This window comes from Hemicordylus capensis, chromosome 2 (genome assembly GCF_027244095.1).
Source record: "Hemicordylus capensis ecotype Gifberg chromosome 2, rHemCap1.1.pri, whole genome shotgun sequence".
NCBI classification, from domain to species: domain Eukaryota; kingdom Metazoa; phylum Chordata; class Lepidosauria; order Squamata; family Cordylidae; genus Hemicordylus; species Hemicordylus capensis.
Window position 1 is genome coordinate 355,917,224 of NC_069658.1, and position 25,617 is coordinate 355,942,840.

General features: G+C 42.8%; 1 protein-coding gene and 1 long non-coding RNA gene across 4 annotated transcripts in view; one reads left to right on the plus strand and one right to left on the minus strand.

Moving 5' to 3' along the window:
- The window catches only part of FGF1 (fibroblast growth factor 1), an 85,873-nt gene that overhangs the window by 36,638 nt on the left and 23,618 nt on the right, over positions 1 to 25,617 (minus strand). The window lies entirely within an intron of this gene.
- LOC128341614 (uncharacterized) lies at positions 190 to 18,130 on the plus strand. Its single transcript, XR_008314493.1, has 3 exons — positions 190 to 296; positions 395 to 488; positions 17,409 to 18,130. It is a non-coding gene; the product is annotated as an uncharacterized LOC128341614 (long non-coding RNA).

The following is a 25,617-nucleotide window of genomic DNA, read 5'->3' on the forward strand; positions in this document are numbered from 1 at the left end:
GCTCAATACCAGCTGCAGGGAAGCAACAGCAAGAGAGAGGGCATGCACATACCTCTTGCATGAGGGCTCCTTAGAGGCATCTGGTGGGCCACTGCGTGAAATAGGATGCTGGCCACTTGGGTGAGGTAAGGCATTCAGAAATCTCTGCCTGGATGCACCTTTGGTTAATACATCTCATTTCATTCTGCAGAGTTCAGGTTGTATTGCTGTGTTAAGGATGAACTGAGCTTTGGATTTCCTAATTATACAAGATCAAGATGTATCCAGCATTATACTATTTATTATTTGGTCTTCTTGTGAGTACAATTCAACTGCTACTCCAACTTGAGTATTCTTTGTATTAATAACTAATGGCAATGTTTTGATAATATACTTTGATTCTTGTCTTCTTTAGCTGAAGAAATACAATGATGCAGCTAACATGACAGAAGCATTGTCAACGCGATTTGAAAAGAGTCCAGATTTATTTAATTACTGAGAAAAGATTGGTGAGTTGATATTTTTGAATGGAAAGCATGATAGGAATACAAAACCTTTTACTCTATATGGACTGACTTGTGAGGTTAAATGGGCCCTTCTCCGCCCCCACTTTCGTTTTTTGTGTGACACGGCTAAATGTCAGACCACAAAAATAATACAGCTCAGGTTTGTTTGGTGTCTTCCTGCAGGTGTGGCTTCCTTAGCAGAACAATCCTGTCCTGAATCACCTCCTACAGAAGTACTTAGCCATTTCCTCCTTCTCCATATTGCCAGAAAAATAGATACAAAAACAACAAATCACCCCTTGACCATGGCAGCGCATTTAATACGTTTATTTCACTATGCCATTTATAGCCACAATGCTATTCCTTCCCCTCTGTCTCATTTCTTGTGTATTTGGGCCTGAAAATATAAGTGCCCAGTTGTTTGTGGTCAGTCGACAGGGCACCTTCAGTTAGGCCCTGTCCAATGACACCATTAGCTGAATCGACATAATACGTTCCATCCCAAGGGTTTTCCTGATGTGCATGCACAGACTCCAACCCAAGATCATTTGTGGAGTTAAAACTCTTCCAATGTCCAAATTAAGACAAAGGAAAACAATCCAGTTTCCCACAATGGAACTCCACCTTGAGGCATGTCAGACCTCAGACCAGTGGATTCTATCTGGCCAGTTTCTCTGGCTCCGTTAGTAGCCCTGTGAACTGAGCAAAGAGACACCTTTCAAAGTGGCGACTCTCTTATATTTAGCAGGGGGAGAGCAACTGGCCCTATCCAACCCCAGCACAACATCCCTCCAGTGGCTATTGCTAGTATCAGCCTTATGTTTCTTTTTAGACTGTGAGCCCTTTGGGAACAGGGAGCCATTTTATTTGTGTATTATTTATTTTTCTATTTAAACCACTTTGAGAAATTTGGTCGAAGAGTAGTATATAAATATTCGTAGCAGTAGCAGTAATAGTAGTATGTTCTGAGGCTATTCTCACAACCAGAAGGAACTGGGCTACAGGAGCCTAGCCCAATTCCTCCTGGTCATGTGCTGCCATGGGAGCCACACATCTCCCAGCAGCAAACCTCACAAAATACCCCTCCCCTTAAACAAAGTTAGCGGAGTGAGTGCTCCACATACCCTGTCTAGTTGATCGTGTGTCACCGCGGCATGGCTCCATGGCACGGCAACACATGAGTAGAACCCCGACCAGGAAGCTACAACAAGCCTCCCAGCCTTGTGGGTCTCCTTGGGATGTGTGGGACTTCCTGGGGCCAGGTGGCCTCCGATCCCCACCACCCCACTGGCTCCATGACAGAGCCAGTCATCGTGTGGGTGGCCGATTCGGACACTTAGGGATGGCTCTCTGCTTGTGTGCAGGGAGAGTGGGTGCAGCCCGCTCTCCTCATAGAGCCTGGTTTAGATTCTATCTGAGAACCATCTCAGTCTGAGAAACATGGACAACTTTGTATGTAGCTACCTTTATGAACTGGTTTAGATCTGGGAGGGATAATGTAGGGTCAATTCTTCTTTTCTTGTATCATTTATGGCTGGGGGAGATGGGGGATTCTGTGCTATATTCTGTGCTATGCTATGGTTCATTTTTGGGTTTTTTTGCTATCTCACCCAAATATGCACAACTTCTCAAAGTGGCTGCTGTAATTCACTCTCCCTGGTGCTGCCCATGAATATGATTTGGAAGAGTTCTCAGGTTCAAAATGCTGCTGGTAGCCTAATAGGTGTGGGAAGCTGGAAGCATATTCAACTGGATTTGTGGCAGTTGCCAGGGATGGAGCCACCATTGGGCGAACGGGTTCAAAGAAGTCAGACCACGCCCAATCAGGGGCCACAAGCGCGGCCCCAGACACACACCCCTGCATCTGACGTCAGATGGGGGAAAAAATTATTTTGGTCCCAAACAGGGTCGTGCGGCCTGTTTGGAGCCGAAATTGGCCCACACTGTGTTGGCAGCGTGGCCAGAGCGACTCTCCCTGCCTTAAAGGCAGGGAGAGCTGCTCCTGGTCCCGCTGCCAATGCAGCAGGGCCAATCGATCTCCCTCCCAAACGGGGCCACATTGGCAGCATGGCTGGAACGGCTCTCCCTGCCTTTAAGGCAGGGAGAGTCATTCCTGCCCACGCTGCTCAAAGCCGCGCAGGCCAATCTCCTTTCCCAGCGGGGCTGCATGGCCCCAATTGGAAGGGAGACCACGCCCCGCATCCTGACCTCAGATGCGGGGGCATGGCTAGCCGGGCTCATCTGACATCAGACGCGGGGGCCGGGGCCAGGGGGCCGTGGTGGCGGCTGCTCACAGGCCACTGCCAGCCTGGCTCCGCTCCTGGCAGTGGCCTCGGCTGCCGGTGAGCTTCTCCAAGTGCTGAAGAACTCTTCTGGCCTGGGACCTGCGCATTTCAGAATGTCTTTCTTCCTGTATGAATTCCCTTGTTCATTACAGTCTGCTGAACAGTCAAAGTTCCCAAAATGAAAACAAGTAGATCAACTGGTAATAAAACATGGTCTTTTCTTCAATAGACTGTATACTATGGAATTTCTTCTTAGATCACGTGAATCAATGTATCTCTCTTTTAGTTTTCTAGAAGCAATGTTGGTCTGCCTGTTTTTTTACTGGACATTGTCTCAGTTGAGTTCTTTATGGTTGGATTTTCTTGTCACTGCCAGCTGTTCAATCTGGATGCTGATTTCATTGACTGTGTTGTTCCACACACTGTGTGTATGCACATTTGTGCACGAATGCACATACCATATTAGTGTGCCCTCACTCCAGAAGCGCTAGTTAGATCAGAAACACGTTGCTGACTGTCAAGCGATGTGTTTCCAATGTAAGTAGTGCTTCCAGAGTGAAGCACAGGGAACTATAGGAACATAGGAAGCTGCCATATACTGAGTCAGACCATTGGTCTATCTAGCTCAGTATTGTCTTCCCAGACTGGCAGCAGCTTCTCCAAGGTTGCAGGCAGGAATCTCTCTCAGCCCTATCTTGGAGAAGCCAGGGAGGGAACTTGAAACCTTCTGCTCTTCCCAGAGCGGCTCCATCCCCTGAGGGGAATATCTTGCAGTGCTCACACATCAAGTCTCCCATTCATATGCAACCAGGGTGGACCCTGCTTAGCTATGAGGACATGTCATGCTTGCTACCACAAGACCAGCTCTCCTCTCCCAAACCATCTTGTTTGTTTGTTTTTTCCCTATGTAATCCACTTTGAAAACTTTGGTTAAAAAGTGGTATATAAAAATATGTTGTAGTAGTAGTAGTATAGTAGTGTGGGTTGCTTTATTCAAAGTATTTGAGCTCTTGCACAAATGATCAAACCCAACTGGGCTTCACTGTGATTCTGCAACAGCTTGGGTGGATTGCCACTGCCCACGTTATTCTGTGCTGGATGTTGGCCATTGGTTTTTTTACATCTGTAAGCTGCCTTTCAGCAGTGAGACAGGCATTTTTAAAGTTCAGACTCCTTATACATAAAACACTGAATGTAAGGAATAATGATTGTAACCCTCTCTGTGAATCGCAAGGGGTGTGTGTGAGGGGGGGAGGGAAAGAGAGAGGGAGGGAGGGAGGAGTGGGGGTTAAACATGTAACAACCTACTCCTCCACCTGCAATCTGGAATGCTATGGTTCAGGAATAGCTTTGCTATCTTCTGTTTGTGTAGAATGACCAGATTTGAACATAGCCTGTACTCAGCAGCCTGTCATATCCAAAGTTATACAGTTGTGGTGTCTGTGCAAGCTAACACTGCTCAATGCAGCATAAACAGGGCAGAGTTGAACAACTGTATCCTACTTTGACTTGGGAAAGAATAATCGCCAATTAATTAATTAGAATTGAAAAGAATGTTCCAGACAATTATTCTATCCATTCTATTAAACACATTACTTCCTTCTAAATACAAAGATAAACCCCACTATTATTATTATTATTATTACATTTATATCCCACTCTTCCTCCAAGGAGCCCAGAGCAGTGTACTACATACTTGAGTTTCCCTTTCACAACAACCCTGTGAAGTAGGTTAGGCTGAGAGAGAAGTGACTGGCCCAGAGTCACCCAGCTAGTTTTATGGTGGAATGGGGATTTGAACTCGGGTCTTCCCGGTCCTAGTCCAGCACTCTAACCACTACACCACACTGGCTTCCATCTGGCATGAGAGTGTGTCAGTAGCATGGATGTTGTGTGTCAGTAGCTGTGGATATTGTGGGAACCCTTAAAAGAGGCAAATATGTCATGGCTGGCTCTACCATGAAATGGGACAAAGTAGGCCACTTCAGCTATCAGATTGTGCACCAATCTCTCAGGGACAGCAGAGAACCCAGTTGCAGGGGAGTAACAGCAGGAGAGAGGGCATGCACATACCTCTTGCCTGTAGGCTTCCAGTGGCATCTGGGGGGGCCACTGTGTGAAACAGGATGCTGGACTAGATGGGCCTCCTTGGGCCTCATCCAGCAGGGCTGTTCTTATGTTCTTAACCCTGTACCCACACTCACGCCAACCATACATGGAAGGGATGAGGAATGGCATAGCAGGGAGAGATGTGAAAGAATTGGTAAGGTTGTTCTCATACGCAGTCTAGCCCGGCTAGGGAAGCCCAGCCTGGGCTAGGCTGCGTGTGAGAACCACCAGGATTGGGCCTGATTCTGGTGGGGCAGCGCTGCATAGCCTGGCTTTTTAGCCTGGCTGTTAGCCAAGGTTAAGGGAGCAAGCGCTCCCTTCCCCCAGGCTATCTGCTTGTGTGCAAGCACACACAGAGAGGCACCTAGATTGCCTGAATCTAGGAATGATCCCCCAATGCATTGTGGGATTCCTGGAGGCCGGGAATGCATCGTCCCAGCCTCCAGAGCTGCACGCTGCCCCACACAGAACTGCTCATATGGGAGCGCAGTCCACTCTCTCAAAGCAAAAACCTGCTCATCTGGGGGGAAGGTGAGTAAAACAAGCCTCCTCCTCCATGCACCTGCTACCCCACCCTCCCACCTGTGTGAATGACATCCGTGTGATTTTAATAGGGGGTAAAGTGAAAGAGAAAAGAGAAGGCACAGGTGCCCTTTGGTGCTCCACTTCCGACAGCTAAATTAGTAGCAATACTATACTATTAATAAAAGTATGAAGAGTGAAAGAAAACTGTATTCATCTCAATTTTCTGTTTCTGGCCCTATCCACCCGCAGCGCAATACCTTCAATGACTGTTGCTGGTGTTGATCTTATGTTTCTTTGAGATTGTGAGCCCTTTGGGGATAGGGGTCCATCTTATTTATTTATTATTTCTCTGTGTAAACCGCCCTGAGCCATTTTTGGAAGGGTGGTATAGAAATAGGATTAATTAATTAATTAATTAATTAATTAATTTATCTATCTACACAGTCAGACAGGTGTTATTGACTGGTTTGTTTTATCCAGACATCGAGTCCTTCCCAAGGACCTGGGATGGCTGAATTTTATTGTCAATGTTGTTGCTGTTGTTATAGGTATCGTCGCAGAATATAGGCTGTTCCCAGAAAACTTGCTTTTTGTAATTGGCTGATGGTGATTTCTGTGGCCCCTATGGTGTTGAGGTGCTCTTCAAGGTCTTTTGGAACTGCACCCAGGGCGCCAATTACCACTGGGATTATTTTGGTCTTTTTCTGCCACAGCCTTTCAATTTCAATTTGTAGATCTTTGTATTTGGTGATTTTTTTCTATTTCTTTTTCTTCTATTCTGCTATCCCCTGGTATTGCTATGTCGATTATTTTGACTTGTTTTTCTTTCTTCTCGACTACAGTTATATCTGGTGTATTGTGTGGCAGATGTTTGTCTGTTTGTAGTCGGAAGTCCCATAATATTTTTACATCTTCATTTTCTTCAACTTTTTCAATTTTATGGTCCCACCAATTTTTGGCTACAGTTAGCTTGTATTTTTTGCAGATGTTCCAGTGTATCATCCCTGCTACTTTGTCATGCCTTTGTTTGTAGTCAGTCTGTGCGATCTTTTTACAACAGCTGATTAGATGGTCCACGGTTTCATCTGCTTCTTTACAAAGGCAGCACTTGCTGTTTGTGGTTGATTTTTCGACTTTTGCTCTTATTGCATTTGTTCTTAGTGCCTGTTCTTGTGCAGCCAGTATTAAACCTTCTGTTTCTTTCTTCAAGTTGCCATTCTTAAGCCATTGCTAGGTCTTTGTGATGTCTGATTTTCCACTTATATTGTGCAAATATTGACCATGCAGGGGCTTATTTTTCCATTTTTCTGCTCGGTTCTTGACTTGTTTTTTCTTGTAGGCCTGCTTTCTTTCATTGGTGTTGAATAGTTTCACATTATTGACCATTTGAAGTGCATCTTCTTCACTGTCCTTGATATATTCTTCAAGGCCTCTTTTCTCCTCCTCTACTGTTTGATGGACTTGCAGCATTCCTCTTCCACCTGAGCTGCGAGGGAGGTATAGCCTATCTACATCACTGTGGGGGTGCAGAGCATGATTGATGGTCATGATTTTCCTGGTCTTACAATCTAGCGTCTCTAGCTCTGTCTTGGTCCAGTCTATTATTCCTGCAGTGTATCTGATAACAGGTATAGCCCAGGTGTTTATGGCTTGTATGGTCTTCCCGCCATTGAGTTTGGACTTGAGGATTTTTCTAACTCTCCTGATGTATTCACTTCCAATTTTTCTTTTAACTTCAGTTTGTGCAATCTTATCAGCCTGGAGAATGCCCAGGTATTTGTAATGTTCTTTCTCTTCCAGGTTCTTGATCTTGCTTCCATTGGGCAGTTCTATTCCTTCTGTTTTTGTTATTTCCCTCTGTTCATTATTAATGCAGCACACTTGTCTAGTCCAAACTCCATTGTTATATTGCTACTGAATATACGGACAGTGTTTAGCAGTGATTCGATTTCTGACTGGGACTTTCCATACAACTTCAGATCATCCATGTACAGGAGATGGTTGATTTTACTTGATGTTTTAGATGTTTGGTATCCGAGGCCTGTTTTGTTTAGTATTTGTGAAAGTGGGGTCATGGCGATTACAAACAACAGAGGGGATAGTGAGTCCCCTTGGAAAATACCTCTCCTAATGCTAACCTGTCCAAGTGTTTCGCCATTGATTGTTAACTGTGTACTCCACATGCTCATTGCTTTTTAAAATAAATATCTGAATGTTTTTGCTGACACCAGTTGTTTCTAAACATTTTAGTATCCATGTGTGAGACAATGAGTCGAAGGCTTTCTTGTAGTCAATCCATGCAACACTTAGATTGGTTTTTCTTCTCTTGCAGTTTTCTAAAATCATTTTGTCAATCAGCAGCTGGTCTTTTGTGCCTCTTGTGTTCGGGCAATTTCCTTTCTTTTCAACTGGAAGCTGCTTATTAGTTAATAAGTGTTACATTACTTCATCTGCTATTATTCCAGTTAATAATTTGAACATGGTTGGCAGTTATTAACTGGAATAATAGCAGATGAAGTAATGCAACACTTATTAACTAATAAGCAGCTTCCAGTTGAACAGAAAGGAAATTGGAAATTATTATTATTATTATTATTCTCTGCAGCTCTTCACTCCCTGCTCTTACCTATGTATTTGTAAGAAACAACCTAGTTCCTTATTAATAACCCTGTGCTCAACAATACAGAACAAAAGCTTCATTCCCACTATACATTTCCCCCCACTTCACAAAAGGGGTCCAGCTACACATTTGAATAAACCTTTGCTCCAGTGCTGGGGGAGCCCTGAGCATAATGTTGTGCTTTGCAACATTTTCACTACAGAGTGCGCATCCAGCTGTTAGATTGGAATGCTGGCAGCAAAGGGTTCACATAAAGTCTGACTTTGTACTGAATTTCTCTAAGAGTCCAATGCTGCCCTGCCCTTCTGACTGAAAAAGCAATTGAGGCTTTGGTACATTTAAAGGGGGGAAATGGAGCTATCACACCTGCACTTTTTTCTCCCCTCTTCTCATTTCGAAAGCCAAGTCTCTCTTATTGTTTTTAACATTAATTAATTTAATGTGAATTCAAAGAGCAGGCTGACAAAGGATCTTCTCTGCAAGATGAACCGGTGGGAAAATCTGTGTGCATGAACACAGAGGGGTTTTCTAGTCATCTCCCAGGCCACAGTCCATATCAAAAAGGCTTATCATCACAAGCCTAGTTTTTAAGGTAGGGATGTTTGTAAAAATTGCTCCTGAACCTATTCCAAAAACATCCTGTGGCCTGCTTTATGCATGTTGGTTCTTTCTAGTTTTCTTATAGTAAGCGACCCGGGTTTTTCTTTTCGAGAAGCGGGAGCGACCCCTTCCCTAATCTGCTTCACTAAACAAAAACCACTACATAAAAGCAAAGGAGTAAATGAAGGGTTTTCAGACCAGCAACACTGGACAAAATTATAAGTTTGAGTTGCCAGTACTTTTAGCCTAGACCTTCCACACAAAAATTGTCTGGGTGCCTTTTATAATTGAACCTTGTGAATAGATGCACCTTTTCCTTTGTGAAAGAGACTCTTCCGGGAATAGAAAGCTCCTCTCATGATTATATGCAGTGTTCTAATCCTCCATATGCGCGTTATACTTAGAAACAAATACAAGGCCAAAATGGCAAGCACAGAACAGAACTCAGTCTTGAGGATGGCTGGGCAAAGTATCAGGGCAAACAATATGTTGCCTCTAATACTTTTGCCCTTAATATCAAGATTGCCCCTAATATCAAGATAACTTGATATTAGGGCCATTTTAAACTGATTAAATAGCAGTTGGAGTAGGGCCACAAAGATTAGGACCATGAGATGAGTGGGCTTTAAATCCCCCCCACCCCCACCATGGTCTCAATCTGGATTGGGCCCCTGTATGTTTCAATATACTTTAAATAATGAAAGAGAAGAAGAAAAGAGGCCATTTTTGCAGACTGTTCCAAGGAGAGAACTGCAATTTTGGTCACTCAACAATATTTGAGGAATGAATTCTAATTAGTGTCTAATCAACCAGTACTTTTGTGTTTTGATTACATCTGGTATAATAAAAGCTCTGTGGCATTTGACCTGTGATGACTCATTCACCCATGCTGGTCATCATTTTATGTTGCACTCATCAAGCAATAAACAAACGTGTCTGCATGAGCCCTTTTCTTCATCAAAGCAACAGGGAGAGCAGAATATGATGATTACTTTGACAGAGCTTGCTTGCTTGGAATCACTGCCCATGGACCAGAAATGGGTTGTGATACACTAACATAAAGAGATGAACAAAATTCTGCAGTGATATAAGGCACACACGTCAGTTGAAAAAGAATAGGTGGGAAAGAATTCTGTGTCTCCTGACATAAAGATACATGGGTTGACAATGGAGAGCAGGTGATAGCTCTCCAGCAGAGGGTGCTCAAGGTTAAATTTGGAAGCCATTAAATCTTTAGAAAGAAAAAAAGTCTTTCTCTCTTTTGGAATAAAAGTTCATGGATGTTGCTGTTTTTAATAACATCCCATCCAAATTTTCACCTTATTGTGCTAAATATTTTGATAGGCACTATGGGAAGGAAGCATGAGGAAAGGACCATGCCATTTGCTAGTAAATGTTTTTTATGGGCTTTTATTGATAAAAGTGGCACATTTTAACTGTAATGGAGAAAGGTATTTTACGGAGTCACTGGATGATGATGATTATTATTATTATTATTACATTTATGTCCCGGTTCCTAAATCCTAAATAACATCCTAAATAACTTGTTCTATTCATTTGCTCTGTTAATTTCAGTGGACTTCTTGTCGAATTAGGATGTTGGCCACTTTCTTTTAAGGCCTACTGTTAACACAGTGGGGCCATTCACACGACCTACCGGGCAGGTGGGCAGGGGGAAGGCTTCGCAAAACTTGCCTCTCCCCTAGACAAGCATTCTGGGAATAATGGGAGCTCACTCCACACTCCCTACACAATACCCACTGCTCCGTGCAGCGTGGAGCAGGGCAGATCACTCTGAGGCCGGGACTAAGTCTCTTGGCCTCCAGGTATCCCACAGTGCACCACACACTGAGTGCAGGGCACTGGGGGGTTCCCTCCAGGTGACAAGGCACTCTAGGAGCACATCTCTGTGTCATCCTGGCAGCTGGGTGAGCCGGGCTTTGGCCCTGGGTTTGGCGCTGCAGAACTGCTGGGAGGATCCGCATGGATCTGGCGGTTTTCATGGGCAGCCGCCAAGCCCAAGCTTGGCTGCCTAAGCCTGGGTTAGGCTGCACGTTAGAACAGTCTCAGTAGCTCCTTCAAATACCTTTTTTCCATTGCAGTATCTGAGTCTTTCTAAGGATACATTTCCATTCCAAAGATTTTGTCAGTTTGATATTAAAGTAAAGTAAAGTGTGCCGTTGAGTTGGTGTCGACTCCTGGCGACCACAGAGCCCTGTGGTTGTCTTTGGTAGAATACAGGAGGGGTTTACCAGTGCCTCCTCCCATGCAGTATGAGATGATGCCTTTCAGCATCTTCTTATATCACTTCTTCCCAATATAGTACCAGCAGGGATGCGACCCGGCAACCTTCTGCTTGTTAGTCAAGCATTTCCCCACTGCACCACTTAAGGTGACTCTGTTTGATATTACAAAGACGTTATATCATTGTTGCTTTTTAATGTTCGAGGTGAGGTGATTGCATTCCTCAGCTTACTGCTTATCCTGCCTACAATGTAAGCCTTTGAAGAAGATAATTCAAATTCATTTTATTGTATTTATTTACCTATTCATACTCTGCCTTTCAGTCCAGCAAAGCTGCATAAAACCATATAGAAATACAAAGACAGAGCCTGATTTGCCTAAGGCTGAGCAAATGTCTTCTAGGTCTATCATTATTTATTTATTTATTTATTTATTTATTTATTTAACACTTTATACAGTTGAACAACTGTATCCTACTTTGACTTGGGAAAGAATAATCGCCAATTAATTAATTAGAATTGAAAAGAATGTTCCAGACAATTATTCTATCCATTCTATTAAACACATTACTTCCTTCTAAATACAAAGATAAACCCCACTATTATTATTATTATTATTACATTTATATCCCACTCTTCCTCCAAGGAGCCCAGAGCAGTGTACTACATACTTGAGTTTCCCTTTCACAACAACCCTGTGAAGTAGGTTAGGCTGAGAGAGAAGTGACTGGCCCAGAGTCACCCAGCTAGTATCCTGGCTGAATGGGGATTTGAACTCGGGTCTCCCTGGTCCTAGTCCAGCACTCTAAGCACTACACCATGCTGGCTGCAGTGAGCAAAGATGGATGCATAAATATATAACATCAAATACATTTTTCTTCTTAAACCTGATTGTGCAGCAGCCAGAGCTACTGAATATTAACCATTTCAATTTTCCTGGAACTCCAGGAACCAGGAGCTTGCCCCTGCAACTTGTCCCGACACCGGAAGGAGCCGGAAGGACACTATAGTTCTCATCAGCGTTCTGTGAGCTGTATTTTAATCTTTTAAAGACTATTTGTGGTTTTAATCTTCCTTAATAGTATTGCTACAAACATTAGCAATTGGGGTTGCTGAGGAGGCTGGACTTTGAAGAAGGCTGAAATATCAAGGCTGAGATACGGAGTTTGAAGCTGGCCGGCTGGCAGATAGCCTGCTGCCGAGGGGGCCGTGCTCGATGAGGTGGATGGTGGATGGCTGAATAAAGATTTGGGACTGTTTAAAAAGTTTGACCGTGATAGCATATGACCAACAGAGGAAATAGCTAAACAGCAAGTATGAAGCGAGCACAAACAATGAGAAAGAAGTGTGCTAAAAGGAAGACAGCTGGTAACAAGGAACGCTCTACATTTAACAAGAAACAGCTGCACGATTCTCTAGCTGAAATCAAACTAGTTACAGCGTATACACAAACAAAACTAGATTCCTTTCTTAGGAAGCAGACACCAGTATGTGTGTCAAATGAGATAAATGAGATCTATTCAGGAAATAGAAATGGAAATAGATTTGAGGATTCCTTGAATTTGTCTATCTCTGGGATCTCAACTTCTTCATCACTTACGCCCCCTTCATTGGCAAATCCGCTGGTTGGGAATGGTACCAGTGAAGTGGATACAATGTTAAAGAACTTGGCAGCAGCCGATTCAGCCTCCGATCCCAATCTAAAATCCTTTATTTTAATGATTGAAACCCTGGTGTGCCTATTTCAGAGATTTTCTACAGTAATTGTGAAACTGGATAAGATTAATGAACAAGTAAATCAATTGAACAACACTACAAGGCAAATTAAAACTATTGCTACTGCTGAAGTATGTTCTCAAACAGTACTCACTGGTGCAGATATTACTTGCTGCTCCCCAATAGCTCATGATTTGTTTGCTAAACCTGGTGCAGGGTATATATTCCAACCCTGTCAGAGTGAACTCATTATCATTCTGGATGGACATAATGCTTATCGCTGGGACAAGTTATATAGTATTAAAAAATCCTTGGCGCAGCTGCTGGGTTTTGAGGAGGAATCTGTGGACTTTAAGAAATTTGAGAGGCAACATACAAGGAACCCCCATGTGTTGAAGTTATTACTATATTTCAAAAATGATCTAATTCCTGCAACCTTGGCAAGGATGAGGAAATTCTTGAAGGTTTAGAAAATACCCTTTTAGGGAAGATTCTCCATTTATTCAACTGTGACTTCCTTGGATAAATATTTTGCTCAGGTTAAACAGCATAGGACAGGGAAATCTACCCTAAAATCTGCAGATAAGCAATCCCAAGCCTGCCCATCCTCTACATCTATAGCAACAGAGACGAGAGGAGATCTTGAGCATCTAACAGGCCCTTGGGATGTTTCCCAACTGATCACGCTATCCCTAATAGAATGCTCATCTGGAGACAGCAGGAACATTAATAACTCTACTGTCCACTGCCCCAAATGTACTTATGTACCTACCAGACCTAAAGATGCAATCTGTCCTACAAATTATGAAACAGAGAATGGGCTGAGCTCCCCTTTAAGAGAGGGAAGCACACAACTTATTCCTTACTCAGAACAACACAGTAGAACTCAATCCCATCCTCATTCTGAAGTCGCCAACCCAAGGAATGATCCATTACAACCTGGTGATTATTTAACAACCGCACATAGGAAAGTACAACCCCTTGTGGCGGAGGATAAATTGAACATAACCCCTTTGGCCACTAAACGAGCACCCATTAAAACACTGGATCCTGGTAAGCCTATTCCAGTGATACCACTATCATATGACCCACATTTGGATGAGTTTTATGCACTGATCTCCTCCAATAACTCAACCCAAATAGAAGCGTTGAGTGCAACTAACAGAAATTTAATTGGACAGTCTAGTAGCTCCTTGGATAATGCTTCTATGGAATTACTATCTCCGCTTATAGAGCATTCATTTCAGTTCAATCCTGTTCTATTCCAATCTCCATCTAAACTGGGTTTGAGGGACTGGTTTGTTGAAGGAGAAGAAACGAGATACTGCCGGGGATACAGCCAGGCAAAACTGACATACTATTCCACACCTGGCTTGTCAATCCGCTTCAATAATCGTCTGGAATATTCATGGTTGGGCCTCTAAACTTTTAGATTGTGACCTCCTGAACTTTCTCTCTACGTTTGATATCATAATCTTACAGGAGACATGGTGGTTAGGTGAAATAAAGTTCAAAAACTATATTTCCTACACGAGGCCAGCCCTGGCTAGTAAGAAGGCAGGTAGACCATTGGGAGGCCTCGGTATATTTATTACCTCACGCTTTAACGCACAAGTGGTGAAGGTATCTTGTCCTGGGGAGTGTGCTTTGGCTGTACTGGTCTCCGACCATAAAACCAGCTTTCTGTGTGTAAACATATATGTCCCAACGCAGAGTTGCATCTCACAGACGGAGGCGCTTTGGGGAGAAATTGAACAATACATCTTTAAGCTTATAGATGAATACCCTGGAGTAGCTGGAGATTGCAATAGCTGGAGATTGCAATGCGCGACTGGGTCACAATGATGTTTCACTTTATGGAAGTTTTTCTTTGTGGCCCCCACTGGATGAGTTAGAACTTGGTTTATCTAACCGTATTTCTCTAGACACAACGTGCAATTTTGCGGGGCTATGTTTAGCCCAAATGGCTAACAAACTGGACCTATTAATTCTGAATGGCACTGCATCTGGGGATTGCCCAGGAAAATATACCTTCCAACGGGGCACTAATCGATCTACTATTGACTATGTATTAGTTTCTAGAGACGTATTTGAAGCAATAGTTAGATTTAGTATCAAAGCTAGACCAGAAAGTGATCATTACCCTTTAGTACTAATTTACACTTTCATGAAGCAAGACACGAGTTCTAAAGTTATGGCTTTTACACAACAGGCTATTGATGGGACTCCCAGAATCAAATGGAATTCCTGAATTAATCAAGTTTTCTCCAAATGGTTTAACTCGAAAAATGGAGAATTACTTAAGGAAGGGCTTTTGGATGCATTAACCAAAAGAGACCAAAATGCCCATATTCTTGAGAAGTACGAGGTTCTCACAAGATCAATTAAATCTCTACTAATTCAAGACCATCATGCCAAACCTAAAAAGAAAACTGGCCACTCCAAAAAGTGGTTTGACCAAGAATGCATAAGGACAAAAAAGCACCTTGTCATGCTCTCGAAATATGCTATTCTTTACCTGTCTACAAACATACATTCAGAACTGTCTAAAAAGAGAAAGGAGTATAAAGCTCTCCTTAGAACCAAGAAAATGTTTGCTACTCAAAATGAATGGCTATCCCTGATAGAAGCAGCTAGGAAAAATGACTCAATAAATTTTTGGAGGCTGATTTCATTATCCCAAAACAAGGTATACTCTGAACAGGTCTGTCCAATTGCCCCTGAATTATGGGAATCACACTTTCGGGAACTTTATAGCAACCACACATTCAAACCCCAGATTGATCTACATATAGATACTTTACCTTCCAGGCCTACGGTCTCAACCTATGAGGTGGAACAACTAATTATGCAGCTGAAGGGTGGAAAAGCACCCGGGAACGATTGCATCCCTCCAGAACTATTAAAGACTCATATAGACTGGTGGGCCCCAGCATTGGCTCTCTTGTTCACCTATATAGATCAAACTGCACAACTCCCTCAGGAGTGGGGCTCAGCCATGGTGGTCCCGATCTATAAAAAGAGGCAATAGGGAGGATCCCTTTAACTACAGGCCAATTAGCCTTTTGAGTATAATAGGTAAATTGTACGCCAAACATCTGTGTGTAAACTTTGCTCTTGGATGGAGCAGGAGCATATAATCCACGATGAGCAAGCAGGTTTTAGACCTAATAGATCGGTTATGGACCATTGCTTAATTCTACAACAACTTGTGGACAAACAAGTTAGGGTCCATAAAAGACCCCTGTTTGCTGCTTTTGTGGACCTTAAAATGGCCTTTGACTCAATTTCAAGGAGTTTACTATGGACCAAATTGACCAGTACATCTATAGATCAAAGGCTTCTATTATTGCTCATTAAGCTCCATGAGAACTCCTCTTTAAGAGTACGTTTAGACACTGCTGGCAACTTCACCAATCCAATTCCAGTTGAGAAAGGTGTGCGGCAATTGTATGTGTTGGCCCCTTATTTATTTAATCTTTATATCAACAACCTGATTAAACGGCTGCAAAATGTTGATATCCACGCACCTAAATTAGCCAACAAATAGATCCTGATCCTGATGTACGCGGATGACGCAGTCATTTTATCTCAAACCAAGGTCGGGCTCAAAAGAGCTTTAGATGTTCTATCATCATATTGCCAAGAGGAACACTTGAAGATCAATCATAACAAATCTAAAATTATGTGCTTTAAAAATAAACCAAGGAAATTTACATGGACCATGGATGGACATAAATTAGAACAGGTCAATCAAATAAAATATCTTGGGGTGGTTTTTCAACAAAACGCTGGGAAAATGTCACACATGAGAATCATAGCTGACTCAGCAAAATGCAGTGTGGTGGCAATTAACAGATTTTTCAGAATGCAGGGAGCAGGTTTCATTCCTGCGGCTTTAAAACTGTATTCAGCAAAGGTTATCCCTCAGCTCTTATACAGGATCCAACTGGGACCTTATGCGAACTTTGACATGCTAGAAAGAATTCAATCCGGTTTTTTGAGAGCTATTTTTGGGACTACAAGATGCATCTCAAATGTAACACTGCGCGTGGAGGCCGGCCTCATAAAGATCGGATCTCGTGCCTGGCTTTTAATCATTTATTTTTGGTTGAGAGTCCACCTATGTCCGGTGGGCCTAATTGCTCAGTTTTTATCGTTAATTCCACAACCGCAGTGGTGCACTGTAGTTAGTAAAAAGCTTGCTGCTCTAGGAATAGACCCTGAACAATTGCTGGAGTTAGACTTGGCAAATGCTAAAAAAATAGTAAAACAGTGTTTGACAGATATTGAATTGCAAAATAACTGGGCCTCTTTAACAGAATTCTATAAAGGAGTAAGAACTAGATGGGATCTTTCACCAGCAAACTATTTATCCCATATTACACTCAGCAAATTCCAGTGGGCATTTTCAAGGGCAAGAACAAATTCCTTTCCCTCTGCATTATTAGCCGGGAGATACAATGGTGTTCCCCTGGAAGAACGGTACTGTAGATGTGGCAGTGGGGAAATAGAATCCATTGAGCATATTCTATTATCCTGTAAAATTCATAGGCAATTGAGGGAGCACTTAATTTTACCTCTGGTCTGTAAACAGCCGGATCAATCTGCTGAACAACTTGTTAAATTTCTACTCTCTGATGAGGATGTTTTAAATTTTAACTCTGTAGCCAGATTTTGTTACATTGCTCTTAAGATGTATAATGAGAACCTATAGAGTTTCTTATAAATTTGTTTTGCCTTTTGCATGTATGGATTGTTTGGTCTAGGACCGTAAATAAAACTTGACTTGACTTAATTGCTTTATTTCTTGATGTTTATGCAGGACTGACAGCACACACGAGTGGCCAGGCAGCCTATAGTGGCACAGCTGCTTTCAAGAGGGTTGAGAATATCCACGGTAAACAAGAAGCTAGAATGAATTTTGTCTTCCATCACACCCAAACTGGCCTTAAAAAAGCTGTATGCAGAAAGGAAGCAAATCTAACTCCCACTCCCTTCTCTCATCTAACATCCACTCCCTTCTCTCTAATCCCTTATATGCAGGTTATACTTAGAAACAAATACAAGGCCAAAATGGCAGGCACAGAACAGAACTCAGTCTTGAGGATGGCTGGGCAAAGAATTAGGGGCAAACAATATGTGACTTTAAACTTGATATTAGGGCCATTTGGATTAGGCCCAAATCCAAAATCTGTGGTTGGGACAGGTAATGTCGATGCACGTCCCAACTTTATCAGAGAGATTTTTATTAGGAGCATGGGAGAGATCCTTCTCATGTGCAGCCTCCATGTTACAGACTGGTCTCCTTTGTGAGAACCATCTAGCCCCCTCTATGCCCTGCCTCCATAATTGTCATCATCATCATCTAAAGATGTATCTGTTTAAAGCTGCTTTTAATCCCTCTTAATTTTCCCTTCATCCTTTATGTGCAATTTGTTATGTGAGAATGGCTCCTCTGAAAATCATTGTATGACCTTTACTTGGTATCTTTTAGCTATTGTGTTGCATTGTTTTTAAGTGATTGGGGTTTTTTTGCTGAATGGTTTAAGTCACCTTGAGCTTGTTGAAAAAGCGACATATAAATATTTTAAACAAATAATGACTACATAAAGAAACAGAAAACATACATAAATGTGCTTTTTTACTTGCATTATTTATTCTGGTTGCAAATACCGATTATGGGGGTGGCGATGGAGCTGGCAGTGCACAGAGAGCATGGTTAATTCTGACTACAGAGAATGTTGACTTGACCCAAGTGCCAGGAAGGGATAGAAGGAAGGATTTTGATAATGTTCCACCCAGATGTTTGAGATTCCAGAACCAGATTCCATTCTGAGCAGCAATCACATAAAACATGCCCAACCCTGATCACACTGATATCAGAATCAATATTATCTTTAATCACTATACTCTGCTACCAGAATTCAGTGGTGGATTAACGGAGAGGCAGAGTAGGCATTTGCCTACGGTGGCAAAATCTGAGGAGCAGCAAATTTTGCCCCTCAGATTTTGCCACCCCTCTCTGTGGGCAGCAGCGGCTGCAGCAAGGGTGGAGTGGGAGAGGAGAAAGTCCCCCCCTTTTACCTTATTAAAAAAAAGCCAAACTTTTTTTGTTTAAGGTAAAAGGGTGGCAAAAGCCTTTTTGCCTATGGGTGGCAAAAAGCTTAATCCGCCCCTGCCAGAATTCCCTTGACAATTGTATGTAGATTCACAGCTAGACAGATCAAACAGAGTAATTGAATAATAATGATCAAAATGAGAAAACAGTTGGTAGAACAGGGCCATCAGCATATCAGGCAAGAGCTGCCCCCCCAAGCTAGAAATTTAAAAGCATATCTCGTTGTCTTACAAGCTGTTGTTCCCACGCACCTTCTCCAAGGCTGTAGGAGGAGCTGAGACCTATTACTTATCAGCAACCATGTGCAGGATACACTGATCCAGGAAACTAAAGAAGTGTAACAGAGGGAGTCACCCTGAATTAGCTGATTTATGCACTGCAATCTGAGGTCTCTGAACACCTGGCCAGTCGGATGTCTCCATGGAAGCATTTCTACTTATAGTCTTTAAGATGCATAAGAGCCCAGTGTTGTCCTATAGATTGAATTTCTTTACAGAGAAGTTTCTATGTATATGTAGTTTGGCCCCAAGATCAATATTTCTATTTAGGAATAATTATAATGTGGTTAGCTGCCAAGGAAATATATAAGTAAAGTGGAGTTAGGTAGTATTTGGTAAGGTAATCTTACCACATGGGAACTTTTAAAATTATTTATAATCTTTATTAAAAGTATGATGCACCATACTTGTAGGAGGCATTCAGAACATTAGCCAAAGTTCAGGAATTTAACATCATCATCCAATGCAGACTGGCCAACATCCAGACTAATGAAGTGTGTGTGCAGTGATGCTGAGCACACACTATGGCGGGGGTATGTGTGCAATTTTCATCAGTCTCCACTCCACCTTGAAGCAAACTGTGACTCAAAAAAATATGCCCCTGAAGATTATGCAGCCCTCAGGACATATTTCTGGGATTCACAGTTGACTCCAGAGGGAAGGGAAAATAAGACGAAAATGGCTTCTTCCCTGTAGCACACAGAAAGCATTAATTTCATGCATGCTTTGTTAGTATGGATGTCAACCGCCACAAAATAAATAAATAAATAAATAAATAAATAAATAAATAAATTTTTTAAACCACACACACACCTTATACTGCTAATAAATTACATTCAGAATTTCTTGTCTTACATTATCGTGCAGATTTTGTCTATTGCAATATTCCATAAAGGATTCAGTGTTCCCTCTAACAGGGATTTCCAGATGTTGTTGACTACAACTCCCATAATCCCCAAGCGAAAGCCATTGCAGCTGGGGATTCTGAGAGCTGTAGTCAACAACATCTGGGAATCCCTGTTAGAGGGAAGACTGAAAGGATTGCCAACATTCCATCAGATTGCTCCTTATGTTTACTCTTTCCCATAATGTCTTCTTATCTGTAATTTTTTAGATTAAAACTCTATATCAACAGCTCTTCTCCACTGATCTATTGATGGAAGGTGGACCTGCTTCCTATTTTTGGCAATTAGAACCCACAGAGTCTCCAGCATATTCCCCACAATTCTCTGATAGTTTGGATTAACCGTATCCAATTTCCCAAGCAGTACTATTGGGTCCATTGGTAAATCACATTCCAGTATTTGTTTTATGAAACTTAATAGAACATTCCATCACTGTCATATTTAAGAATCTACTCAGACCACCAAATGCATTTTAACATTTTCACTACGTTTAAGAACATAAGAAAAGCTGCACTGGATCCATCATGCTCAGCATCCTAAATCCAACAGTGGCCTACCAGATGCCCCCAGGAAGGCCACAAGCAGGAAAAGCAGGCAATAACTTTCTACCACTGTTTCTCCCCACCCCAACAACTGGAATTTAGATGCATACTGCCTCTTAGAGGTATGCTTAGAGGTAGCATATAGTTTCCATCACTATTATCTATTGACCAACTCGGCTGCCATGAATTTGTCTGATCCACTTTTGAAGTCACTTGAGGGCCAAATTACATTTTTTTAAAAAATTGGGCAGTAGCAGTAGCAGCAGCAGTAGTAGTGGCTGGATCAGGCCCCCTTGCATATCAAGTCCAGGGTGGGGAGTGTCAGGGAGCAGGCAGCTCATGTGCAGCAAGCAGCTGCCCTTGGTCACACCCATGTGACATGTGAGATTCCCCCAATGGAGCCAGTCACACCACTAGGGAGGTGCCAAATGAGCCCATGGGGATCTCCATCACCAAAGCAGTGGATCCACTTCTGTGGGTTTCTCAGAGACTGGCGATATCCTGAGAGGGGGAACTCTTACAAGACTGTGCTCACTGACAAGCTCTATTTAAAGATGAGGAGGAGTTGTAGTTCAACAGCTAGAGAGCAAAGGTTGCCGACCCCTGTGTTATGGTAGGGAGAAAAATCTCTCTCTGCTCAATTGGTTCTTGTCGGAACTGGAAAACATTGCACTGTAGTGTGTTTCCTTAGTGTAATGTCTACTATTCTTCCCCTCCCATTTGCCACAAACATACTGTTCATGCTAGATAAGAAAATGCAGTTATTGCATAATCTCTTGCATTACATTCACCAGATGTACAACTGTGGATATTTCAACTCTAATCAAGTATTCCTTCTTTTCAAATTGTACTGATGCAGCTTTATGGAGTTCTGTAGGTGTTGGGTGTCAGGCATGTAAGACCAAGGACTCTGGCAACTGGAACTAGATTCCTTTCTCCCAGCTCCCCTGTTGCAGTTTGCCAAAAATGAGGGCTGCTGTCTGCTGACCTGGCTCCCAGCTATGCTTAGGTGCCATCAATAAGTACCAGACTGGAAGGTCGTTCCACAGCTCACCTGGGACCAATAAGGTTCTACCTGGCTCTATAAAGCCTCAGACTTAGGCCAAGTCCCTCAGCCTTAGCAACTTTGTTGCTTGCATCAAAATCAAGCTGCTTGTAGACTGCTCCTCCCTGGGGAGATCTTGCTTCACCTCAGGACTGCCTCTCCTGAAAAGCAGTTCCTGTCTTTGATGTTATCCTGCCCATTCAAGACGACCACTTATGTGAACAATGGCTGACATGATGTGCAGTTCCAGTGGAGATAGTATGACTAGACCCGGAAGCAGCAGAGTTTTTATAGAGCAACTGGTGGTAGCACTACCAATGTTACCATATTTATCCCCATTGCAGTAAATGGGGCAAACTGTGGTAATGCTGCTAGTGCTTGGTGGAGAAAAATGCAGGATATGTGAAAGTTTTACAATAGATAGAACAGGGAAATTTGCTTATGAGACTACTATTACAAAGCTAGCATAATTCTACAACAGAAGCGCCACAAGTCATACCATCTCCATTGGAACAGTGTGCATCATGTTGACCACTGAAATTAGCAAGTAAGCCAATTAAAATAACATCTCTGCAACACTTCTCAGAGATAACTTACACATTTATCTATCTATCTATCTATCTATCTATTTATTTATTTATTTTTACTTTTACATTTATATCCCACTTTTTCCTCTGAGGAGCTCAGAGCAGTGTACATAGTTATGTTTATTCTCACAACAACCCTGAGAGGCAGGTTAGGCTGAGAGATACATGACTGGCCCAGAGTCACCCCCAGTGAGTTTCATGGTTGAATGGGGATTCAAACTTGGGTCTCCCTGGTCCTAGTCCAACACTCTAACCACTACGCTATGCTGGCTCTTATCTTTATACAGGAGGCTTTCCAGACATGGCTTTGAATTCAAATCCACTCCAGATTAGAGTGTGCCAGTCCACATCTTAGGGGTTTTTTTACCTTGAGGGCCCTCCCCTTATCAGGGACAAGTACAAATCCGACTCTGCTTTCCCTCGAATTAATGTTAAGAATTACTGCACATTCTTGCTTGGCCCAAATTATGTCCGGGGTAAAAAAATCCTCTATTTGCAGCAGCTTTTTTTTATTTTTTTATTTTTTTAAGTCGAGCTTTCTGGTATTCCCCGCTGCTTGTATGGAGTGACCATTGGCAGTAATTCAGCTTTTTTCAAAACACAATGAAGAGGAGTTTGACAGCTGTGTTGTCTGCAATGAGTGATTTGCAATTGCGAGTGCTGCGGGCAGGGGATGCTGAGGGCGGGGGACACAGAGTTCAGTTCGGGTGCCAGCTATCATTACTTCCCATCTCCCAAGCACCAAGCAAAGCACCATCTGAATCTAACTGAAAGCCAAACAAGGGGGCTGGAAAGGGGGGAAACAGCCTCCCTCCCTCCTCAGAGGATCCGCTGCCGCCATGGAGCAAGAAGAAGAGTAGAGGAGCATGCAAGATGCTGGTTCTGCATCACTAGGCAGTGTGTGATCACGGAGTGGGGAGGTGGGTTGAATTGGAAACACCAGGGGAAACACAAGTTTTCTGCAAAAGATTCAGTGGGGAAGCAGCTGCTTCTTCCCACTAAAGTCTCTGAGCTCTATATAACAGGGTTAGGGTTAGGGTTGTCCAGCCAGGATGCACACCTATGCCCGCTTCTCAGCTCACAAGCAGAAAGTTCCTTCATGAAGCAGCTCCTTCTCTCCTCCTCCTCCTCCTCTCCCCAGCCTCATTCTGCTCTCCTTGCAGTAGCACAGGTAGAGAGAGGCGGAAAGAGAGAAAGCTTCAGTGAATTTCAGCAGCCCCTTCTCTCCACGACAAGCCAGCTGGGATGACTGCTTCTTAACCCTCCGTTTCCTCCGCACGCTCTCCCTCTTGCTCCCTCTGTCAAACTAACAACAACAAGGTATCTTGCCTGTGATTGGTTGGGGGGGGGGACCCCAAAGCCAGCTGTAGAAACTCAGAGAGGTAATTGCAGAGAGGAGCTCACCCTATGTGGGCTGTCCCATTTAATCCTCGAAGTAAACATCTTGCAAATCTGCTGCAATTTGCTTTTCAGATACCCCGAGGCATAAAGCCATGGGTGAAAAACCTCCTGGGGTGTTCCCTGTAAGAGTATGCTCCTATCTTTTCAAAGCAGCATGAGAATTGACCCACATGCAGCCATCTGATCCAGTAGTACTGCAGAGAACAGAATGAAACTAACTAAATTTGCACTTCTGATGGAATAAGACCTACTATACTATACTATACTATACTATACTATACTATACTATACTATACTATACTATACTATACTATACTATACTATACTATACTATACCACACCATGAGATCTTTATTACCACAGAGAGTCAGGCCTCAGAGTAGATATACTGAACCTCATTTATTTATGTCTCTTTAAGAAATTATTACATCTGGTATGGCTGGATCTCCTAAAACTCTTTCCATCATCCATAAAATCCCACAATGTTTAGCACTCCAGAGGGAAGCCAGAGCCAGGAGAAAACAGCTTTCTCCCAATATGCTTCTTTCCCACCCAATGGAAATAACACTGCAATACCAGCTGCTGAAACACATATGTTCCCTGTGAATTTGTTTTTCATCATACATGACAAATTCTTGTCAATGATTTGTTTTACATATTGTAAAATAAAAAACAGCAACAATGAGCCTGTTCACAAGAGCAGCCCTACCTGGGCAGGGCTGCTCATGTGAAGCACCAGGGTCAGGGCCAGTCATGGCGTTGCCTCACCGGATAGCCTGAGATTTCCTCCTGGGCAAGTGTGCCCTTCTACCTAGGTACCCAGTCGTGAGTCTGACACAGAGACAGGGACTTAAATGCCTGGCTTGTGGGGAAATCCCCTAATGTACCACCCTCGTTGCATGGATGCATTGGGGGATGTGGGAGGTTGCAGCCTGCTTTCCTCCCGCTCCAGCGCCACTCTCATGTGGGCGCGCAGCACTGGCAAGCCCCAAAGCAGCTTGAATCATGTGAGGGACGGCAGGATGGTGAGGTGGCTCCTGCCTTCCCACCAATCCTCCCTTGGCCAGGTAAGCATAGATCATGTGAACAACCCTATTAATGAGATCTTTTGTAATACAAGCTCTGTTCAAAATTCAGGGCATTCCTGCACAGCTATTTTGCTCTCTAGGAACACAGGGAGCTGCCTTCTACTGAGTGAGACCCTTGGTTCATCTAGTTCAGTATTGTCTACACTGACTGGAAGCAGCTTCTCCAAGATTGCAGGCAGGAGTCTCCCCAGCCCTGCCTGGAAATGCCAGCGATTGAACCTGGGACCTTCTGCATGCAAAGCAGATGCTCTACCACTGAGCTATAGCCCTCGGTACAGCACCTAACATCTCAAGTTCAACCAATCTCTTGGGTGAGATTGAGATGTTAGAGAGCTGCTACCAGTCAGAGTAATCCTGGACTAGATGGACCAAGAGTCAGACTGAGTCTAAGGCAGCTTCATGTGTGTGCACGCTGTACAGTGGTTTCAGACTGACTCAAGTACAGAGACCAATGAAATAAAGAGTTCCTAATTAGTTCAGGAATGTTCCCCTCCCTAGCTCTGATCTCCAAAAACTTTGCTTTTGCAAGAGTGCCATCCCTTGGCCTACGGAAACTGCTTGGGCTGTTGATGATGGAAGCACAACAGTATTGATTCAGTTCTTGACATGCCCTTGAAAGATGAATCTTTAACAATGATGATGTAATGTACTACTTGAAGTTTGATCTGCTTTTATGTTTTTAGTGAAGGAAATAACATTTTCTTTCTTTTTACTCTGAGTGCACCTGACAACACTCTGTTTTTGAATTCATTTCAAGAGAGCGACTCAGTATGTTGCATTCTTTATTTTCATTTTTTAAAACCTAACATAATTATATGGGGCACACTTGAAAAGAGGATGAACATCATACCAAACAGAATGGGAGGCATCCAGGGAGAATTTTCAGAGTTATCTTTTAGGTTTAAAGCTTCAAATGGGAGCTTCTTCGTTGCAAATTCATAATCCAATGGACATGATATCTTTGGAGAAGTTCATTTACACTTGAACCAGTGAGGTGCAAAATGTATACAGTTCAGTGCACTTCTGAAAAGTTTCTCAAATATTCTTTTTTTCTTAAACTGCTTTCC